Genomic DNA, 7638 nt, shown 5'->3' with positions numbered 1-7638 from the left:
TTAAAATGTCATTTTGACCTTACTTTGGTTTTATACATAGCATATATATAATTTTGAAAGTTATTTAATGACTGCCCTAAACATTAGAAATTAACCTTCTGTCATTTGAATCATATAGGCACAGTGAGTCTTGGAAGTTTTCATCTCTTAAAAAAATAAATTCATTTTCTTGTACAGAATCAAAACCACTTGGAAGCTTTTTTTATTTTCCTGCAGCAGAAAAATGCAATTTAATTTCATACTTCTCTAATCCTTTATCTTATTTGTGCAGCTATAAAAGTAAATGTGACTATGTATTGTCATTGTTGTTGTTATTACTTCTACTACTACTATTACTACTACAGAAACTTATCTTGAAACTCGGATCATCTTCAACTTTTTTCTATCTATGAGCATAACCAGATGTCAGCACTGGTAGTTAGTAAAACATTGCCCACAGGGACTATTCTTTCACCCTTGCCTCACACTGCAATATAAATGAATCAACAGATTTTGTTTCTCCTGTTCTAATAGCAAAAAAAGATATTCTCACATAAATGAAAATAAATGAGATTTACATCACTTTAATCTTTTTTTTAAAGGCCTGCACCAAAATTGCCAAATGCACATCTCATAACGAAAAGTGAGTTTAGTTGGCCCTAAAAATGGAAGCCACTGAACAGAAATTAATCACAAACTTTTGAAAGACCATAGCAAAGAAATTTAACTCAGAGCTTCCTATGTCATGTACATTTATTACACATAATATAATTAAATCCTCTCTTGGGTGCAGAACAAGCTGGACCAACGTAATGTACACCATCTTACTGCTTAGGAGGTCTATCAATTTATCATTTTTTCCCTGCTGCTTTTTCATGGATAGAGGAAATAAAAAATATGAGAATTTTCCCCCCACCCCCAATATTGATAGCAGACCCTGACTTTTGATTATAATGGTTCTCACTCATAAAAATAGTTTTGGCCACATCTGAAAGTGAAAAATCAATCCACCGCAGTTCCAGGGAATGGCAACCAAGGCCTGGTTCACACATGCAGCAGAATGAAATGGCAGAGAGGGTGGGAGGGTGAGAGTAAAATGTACTGTACCAATTCAGACTCACGGTAGTGGATTCTAGCTTTGAACATTCCTTTGCACTTAAAAAGAAAAAAGCTCCCTGAAAACAGAAAACTAGCACAGCAGGGATAAAATGTTCCACCCCATTATTTTGCTTATGATTCTGGTTTTCTGTTGGCAAGGAGCTCTTAACATAGGGCAATATCCCCAAAGTTGACCTACATGATCTTCCACTCCAATATGAGGTGGTGTGGCCATTTCACCACTTGAGGTCCCTGACACATGTGAATTAAACCTAACTCCAAGATGCTTATTTCAATGTGTAAAGACAGGTTGCTTACCTGTAACTGTAGATCTTCGAGTGGTCATCTGTGCATTCACACTCATGGGATAGAGCGCCTGCGCTGATCCCTGAATCGGTATCTGAAAAGCCCGGGATTTTTCTGCACTCTGTGCCAATGGGCATGCCCAGGCGTCCCAGTACGCATGCTCACCGGTGCCAGCGCGGGAATCCCGCCAGTTCCTTCCTGACCGCTGGAAGCCCCTACTGGAGGGAGACCGTCAGCAGTGGGGAAGGAGGGCGGGTAGTGTGAATGCACAGATGACCACTCGAAGATCTACAGTTACAGGTAAGCAACCTGTCTATTTTCTTCGTGGTCTCTGTGCTTCACACTCATGGGAGATTAGCAAGCAAGACATACCTGGAGGCGGGAAGACGGTCAACCGGAAGAAACAGCTTGGAGCACCGCAGTTCCCAACCGAGTCCTCTGCTGAGCATGCACATCCAGCGCGTAGTGCTTCATGAAAGCATGCGGAGAAGACCAGGTGGCAGCCTTGCAGACATCAGCCAGGGACACGCCTTTCAGGAACGCCACTGATGTAGCCATCGCTCTTGTGGAGTGTCCACGAATAGGCCCAGGTAACGGCTTCTTTGCCAACAAATAGCAAAGTTTAATGGTCTCAGTAAGCCATTTTGAGAATCTCTGAGACGAAATCCTGGAACCTATCTTGGGAGCAGCATACGAAACAAAAAGCTGCTTGTCCTTATGAAAAATCTATGAACGGTTCAAATAAAACAGCAGAGCACGCTTTACGTCCAAGGCATGCAATCTACGTTCCTCATCCGAAGAAGGTGTAGGGGGAAAAGTGGGCAACCAAACCTCTAAGTTGAGGTGGAACTGGGAGACCACCTTAGGAAGAAAAGCAATGTCCGGAGCTAAAGAAACACCGGCCTCCTGAAAAACAAGGCAGGGATAATCACAACGCATTGCCGTGAGCTCCCCTACACGACGTGCTGATGTGATAGCAACTAAGAATGCAGTTTTCCATGATAGGAGCTGCAAAGAGCACGTGGCCATCGGCTCAAAGGGGCGTCGAGTTAGTTTGTCCAGCACTAAGGTTAAGTCCCACAACTGCGGGGGTGATCTTGATGGTGGATGCAGCCTAAACAAACCCCTCAAAAACTTTTTGGAATGAGGGTGCGCAAAAACAGAATACCCCTCCACTGCTTATGAAAAGCAGATATTGCTGCCAAATACACCTTAATGGAGGAAAAAACAAGACCAGCATCCACTAAGGATAACAAAAAATCAAAAATTATCGACAGCCCCACCCTACTAGGTGAGACTGAAGGGTCAACTATGAACTGAGTGAATTTCCGCCACTTCCTGTCATAGGAAGCGTGGGTGGAAGGCTTCCTACAATTCATAAGGACTTGCTGGACCCTGTCAGAGAACCCCAAGGATCGATGAGCCATGCTGTCAGCTTCAAGTGGGGCACATTGTGATGGAGTACATGGCCGCCCTGAGCTGACAGAAGGTCCGGTTCTGCCGGGAACTGGTAGAAGACCCCCCCCCCAACAGTTGAAGCAGGATCGAAAACCAGTTTTGGCGAGGCCACCAGGGAGTCACCAGGATGCAGCACGGCCTCTCGCTTGCTATTTTGTTGACCACCTTCGTCAACAACGGCAGTGGTGGGAACATGTAGAGGAACCGGCCCTCCCAAGGAAGCAGGAGCCCGTCTCCCAGAGAGGCTGGATCTGCTCCCCCTCTGGAACAGAACATGGGACATTTCTTGTTCTCGGCCGTGGCGAAGACATCCAGCTGCGGGTACCCCCAAAGCTGGAATACAGGCTTCAGAAAATGCCACTGCAGTTCCCACTCGTGTGGGGAAGCCCCACCCCTGCTGAGGGAGTCTGCCTGTATATTGAGGACCCCCAGAAGGTGTGCCGCCTTCACAAAGATATTGTCGTATTGGAGACACTCCAACCAGAGATCCATCGCCAATGCGCAGAGCCGACGAGACACTGTCCCTCCCTGCCTGTTGATGTAGCACAGGGCAGTGGTATTGTCCGTAAGTAGCGCTACAGTCTTCCCTGCCACTAAGGGGTGGAAAGAGTGTAGGGCAAAGTGAACCGCCAGCAGTTCTAGGTAGTTTATATGGAACTGAGTCAGTTTTGGCGGCCACTGACCCCCCACACACAAGCCTTCCATGTGGGCCCCCCAACCCCACAAGGAAGCATCTGTTGTGATAGTCACACTAGGAGTCGGGAGATGGAAGGGAGCTCCCTGACAGATGTTGTTCTCTGACTCCCACCACTGTAGCATCTGAAGAGTTCCGGATGGGATGATGAACCTCTTTCGAGGTGAGTCTCTGAGTGGGCGAAACTGGCGAAGAAACCACAACTGTAGGCCTCTCATCCTCAGTTTCACGAAAAGTAGCACACTTGTCGTCGCTGCCATCAGCCCCAGCATCCACTGAAGCTGCTGTGCTGTGCCCCACTTTTGCCTCTGTAGCAGTCATACCAGACCGATAATGTCCCTCGCTCTCTGCGGAGGCAGGTATGCACGATGCTGGTTCGTATCCAGCAAAGCCCCTATGAACTGCACTGTCCTTGATGGAGTAAGGTGAGATTTCTCCAAATTGACCTGCAACCCCAAGGTGTCGAGAAGACGTAGAGTGATGGCAATGTGCGTTGACAAACTTTCCCTCGACTTCGCCACAAGGAGCCAGTCATCGATGTATGGAAAAACGACAACTCCCTGGAGACGGAGATGGGCAGCCACAATGTTCATCATCTTTGTAAACACCCGAGGTGCAGTGGACAGGCCGAACGGAAGGGCTTTGAACTGGAAGTGTTGGGAACCCACTGCAAACTGGAGGAAATGCCTAAACGCCGGATGGATGCTGACGTGGAAGTAGGCATCCTTGAGGTCCAGGGTCGCCATCCAGTCCCCTTGATTGATGAGGGGCAGGATTGTTCGCAGCGTGGACATTCTGAACTTCTGGTACAGAATAAATTTGTTCAGATTCCAAAGATCCATAATTGGTCCTAAGCCCCCATCCCTCTTGGGGATCAGGAAGTAGCGAGAGTAAAAACCTCCCTTCCTGGCCTCCATCGGAACTCTTTCTATGGCTTGTTTCTGTAGGAGGTTGTTCACCTCTGCCAGCAGAGGTGGGGAAGGGGGAGTGGTGATCACCACAGATTGGTTTGGAATCTGAGCAAACTCTATTTTGTAGCCCTCTTCTATGATGGACAGAGCCCACCTGTCTGTAGAGATCAACTCCCAGGCAGGTAGGAAAGGGCGGAGGCGGATAAATGTTGAACCAGTAGGGATGATGACGCATGCCACAAGAAAGTCAAAGGCCCTGCTTTTGAGGGCGAGCACCCTTGGATTTGCCAGTGGCCTGAGAACCATAGCAGTTCCTGTTGTTGCCTGAGTACGATGGTCTGTCAGGCTGGGTGGAGTGAGGTCGCCATTGCTGTTCGGGCGAGAACTTTTGATAAGGCTTCTTGGCCCATGGTTTGTGCCACTGCTTCGCCTTGGGAGCCCTGGAGGTGGCCTGCACACCCAGGTTCCTGGAGGTCTTCAGGCTCTTATCTATTTCCTGCAGTGCACTGTCTGTGGTAGTGCTGAAAAGGCCATCCCCCTCAAAGGGCAAGTCCTCAACAAAAGCCCTAGTATCCTCAAAGGGCATGTCCTCAACAAGAGCCCTAGTGGGGAGGGATGGTGGCTCGGGGAGGCTCACTGACGGTGGCTCAGTGGTAGAGCATCTGCTTAGGAAGCAGAAGGTCCCAGGTTCAATCCCTGGCATCTCCAAAAAAGGGTCCAGGCAAATAGGTGTGAAAAACCTCAGCTTGAGACCCTGGAGAGCCGCTGCCAGTCTGAGAAGACAATACAGACTTTGATGGACCAAGGGTCTGATTCAGTATAAGGCAGCTTCATATGTTCATATCTTGCTGCAGGGCTGTTGACCGTAGCCAGGAGTGCCGATGAATGCACACAGCGGACATGATGGCCTTTGCCGACACATCCACCATGTGCTTTGCTGCAGCCAATTGTTGCTTGGCCAAAGCAAAGCCTTCTTTCTGCAGCTTCCTAGCAGCAGCCTTTTTGTCCTCGCTCAGGGAAGAGAGGAGAGGGGTGAGTTGTTCCTATACCGAGTATTGGTATCTAGCCATACAAGCCGCATAGTTAGATACTTTATTCCTAGGGCCCCTTCAGAGTAGACCTTTCTTCCCATATTGTCCAGCTTTTTTCCCTCCTTGTCAGGTGGGGATGAGTGGACCTTGCGTGCTTTGGAGGAAGAAGAGACGACCACTGAGTTCGGTTTCGGATGGGTGAAAAGGAACTCAGGCCCCGTCTTCTGGACCCTGTACATGTAGTCCAGCCTTCTGGATGACACCAGTGTCGAAGATGGTTTCTTCCAGGGCTCCTTGACTGCCTGCAAAATCACTTTGGTGACCAGCAAAGCGATTGCTGTGGATGTGTCTCTTTGCATAATGTCAAAGACATTATCATCCATGACGGGTTGTGGTTGCAACACAGGCAGGGAGAGGGAGGTTGCCATCCTCTTCACCAGGTCGCAATAGGACTTCAGATCCTCCGATGGCGAGATAGGAAGATCCTCGGCCGTATGGGACCCTGGCGAAAGCTCCAAAGCACCTTCCTGGGTGTTGGTACCGCTCTCAGAGTCCGACAAGGAAGACTCCTGGTGTACAGAGTGTTCGGAGAGGATCGGCGTCGATACCCAGATGGGCGAACGGGTCGATGTCAATGGCCGACAACGAGTCTCAGCCACTGGGGTGGTGCGCCTCTCCAGAGGGATCGATACCGATGCCGCTGCCGATGGTCTTCGAGAATGGTGCAAAAGCCTCGACATGCAGGATGCCTCTGACTGTTGATCCCACTCCGCAAACTCCCTTGGTGGAAACCACTGATATGGAGGGTAAGGATACGGATAAGTGGGCGGCCACTGACACTGCTCCCATGGTGGTAGTGGTGGGAAACGGCGTGGTGCCGTGGAGGGCTCTAGCTCCCGTCTGCCTCTAGGTTCCATTGGGGTAGATGGGTCCATTGGCGCCAATGCCTCTATTTCGGAGATCGAACCACTCCCACTATGACGCCACGACCCGGATGACGAGGATCGCTGAGTGAGGTCGATCTCTTGCTCAGACATCGAGAGATGGGGCTGTTGAGTACTGCCTCTCGATGCCGATGGGCTGTGGCGCAGGGACGACAGGATCTTCCTCGGCAGAGCAGAAGTCATCGGTGCCGAAACGTCGCGAGAAGGCAATGGAGTGCAGGACCTCTTCCGCTTCTCCTTGGACTTGGCCTTCTTCGGAGCGGATGCTCGGGTCCCCGAGTCATCCCGACGCTTCTTGGCGGGTGTGTCCACTGATCCTTCATGGGATCGTTTTGTGGAGGAGCCTTGCTCGATCGACATTTCGGTCACAATCGGGGTCACATCGGCCGATGTGACCGTCGGGGCCGGAGTGTCTGCCATGGTCGATGCCGACGGGCCCGATGCCGATTGCTGAGGGCGAAGTGCCGACTCGGTTAAGGCTGCCAAAAGCCGGGCCGCCCGGTTCTTCCTCATTTGCTTGGAGAAGCAGAGGCAGTGTGGGCAGGACTCCACGCGGTGCGCTTCACCCAAGCAGAGAAGACACAGAGAATGGCTGTCTGGGGGGGGGGGGCAATCTTCTTCCCACAAGAGCAGCAGTATTTGAAAAAAACCCAACGTCTTTCCATAGACGCCAGTCGCCAAAAAACCCACTCAAAGTCCTCTGAGGGGAAAAAAAAAACTTTTTGGGAGAAAACAAATGGGGGGAAAGGCCCAGAAGGGCAGTCCAACAAACACACACACAAACTTTTTTTTTTACTAACTATCTAAACTAACTATCTAACTATCTACTCTAAGAAAACAACAAACGGGCTATATACAACGATAAAGGCAAAAAACCGATATCTCACCGACCGGGGACACGAAAGGCAAACCTCTCCACGCAGCGGTCAGAAAGGAACTGGCGGGATCTCCACGCTGGCGCTGGTGAGCATGCGTACTGGGATGCCTGCGCATGCCCATTGGTATACCGATTCGGGGATCGGCGCAGGCGCTCTATCCCATGAGTGTGAAGCACAGAGACCACGAAGAAGATACACCATGAGTGCAACAGACTGAGGCCTGGTTTTCAGGATGCAGTGGCAGGAAGGATTGTCACATTTCAGGCTGTTGGGGAGAATACTAATTTAGAATGTTCTCTTGTAAGAAGCAGTCACACCATTACCACCACCACCCCATAC

The 7638-nt window shown here is 49.9% G+C and overlaps 1 non-coding gene across 1 annotated transcript; it reads left to right on the top strand.

Moving 5' to 3' along the window:
• Positions 1-5087: 5087 nt before the first annotated feature.
• On the top strand, positions 5088-5154 carry TRNAP-AGG (transfer RNA proline (anticodon AGG)). Its single transcript has one exon. It is a non-coding gene; the product is annotated as a tRNA-Pro (tRNA).
• Positions 5155-7638: the final 2484 nt, after the last annotated feature.

The sequence above is a fragment of the Heteronotia binoei genome, chromosome 3, assembly GCF_032191835.1.
Source record: "Heteronotia binoei isolate CCM8104 ecotype False Entrance Well chromosome 3, APGP_CSIRO_Hbin_v1, whole genome shotgun sequence".
In the NCBI taxonomy this organism is placed as follows: domain Eukaryota; kingdom Metazoa; phylum Chordata; class Lepidosauria; order Squamata; family Gekkonidae; genus Heteronotia; species Heteronotia binoei.
This window is presented reverse-complemented; position numbering and strand designations above follow the sequence as displayed.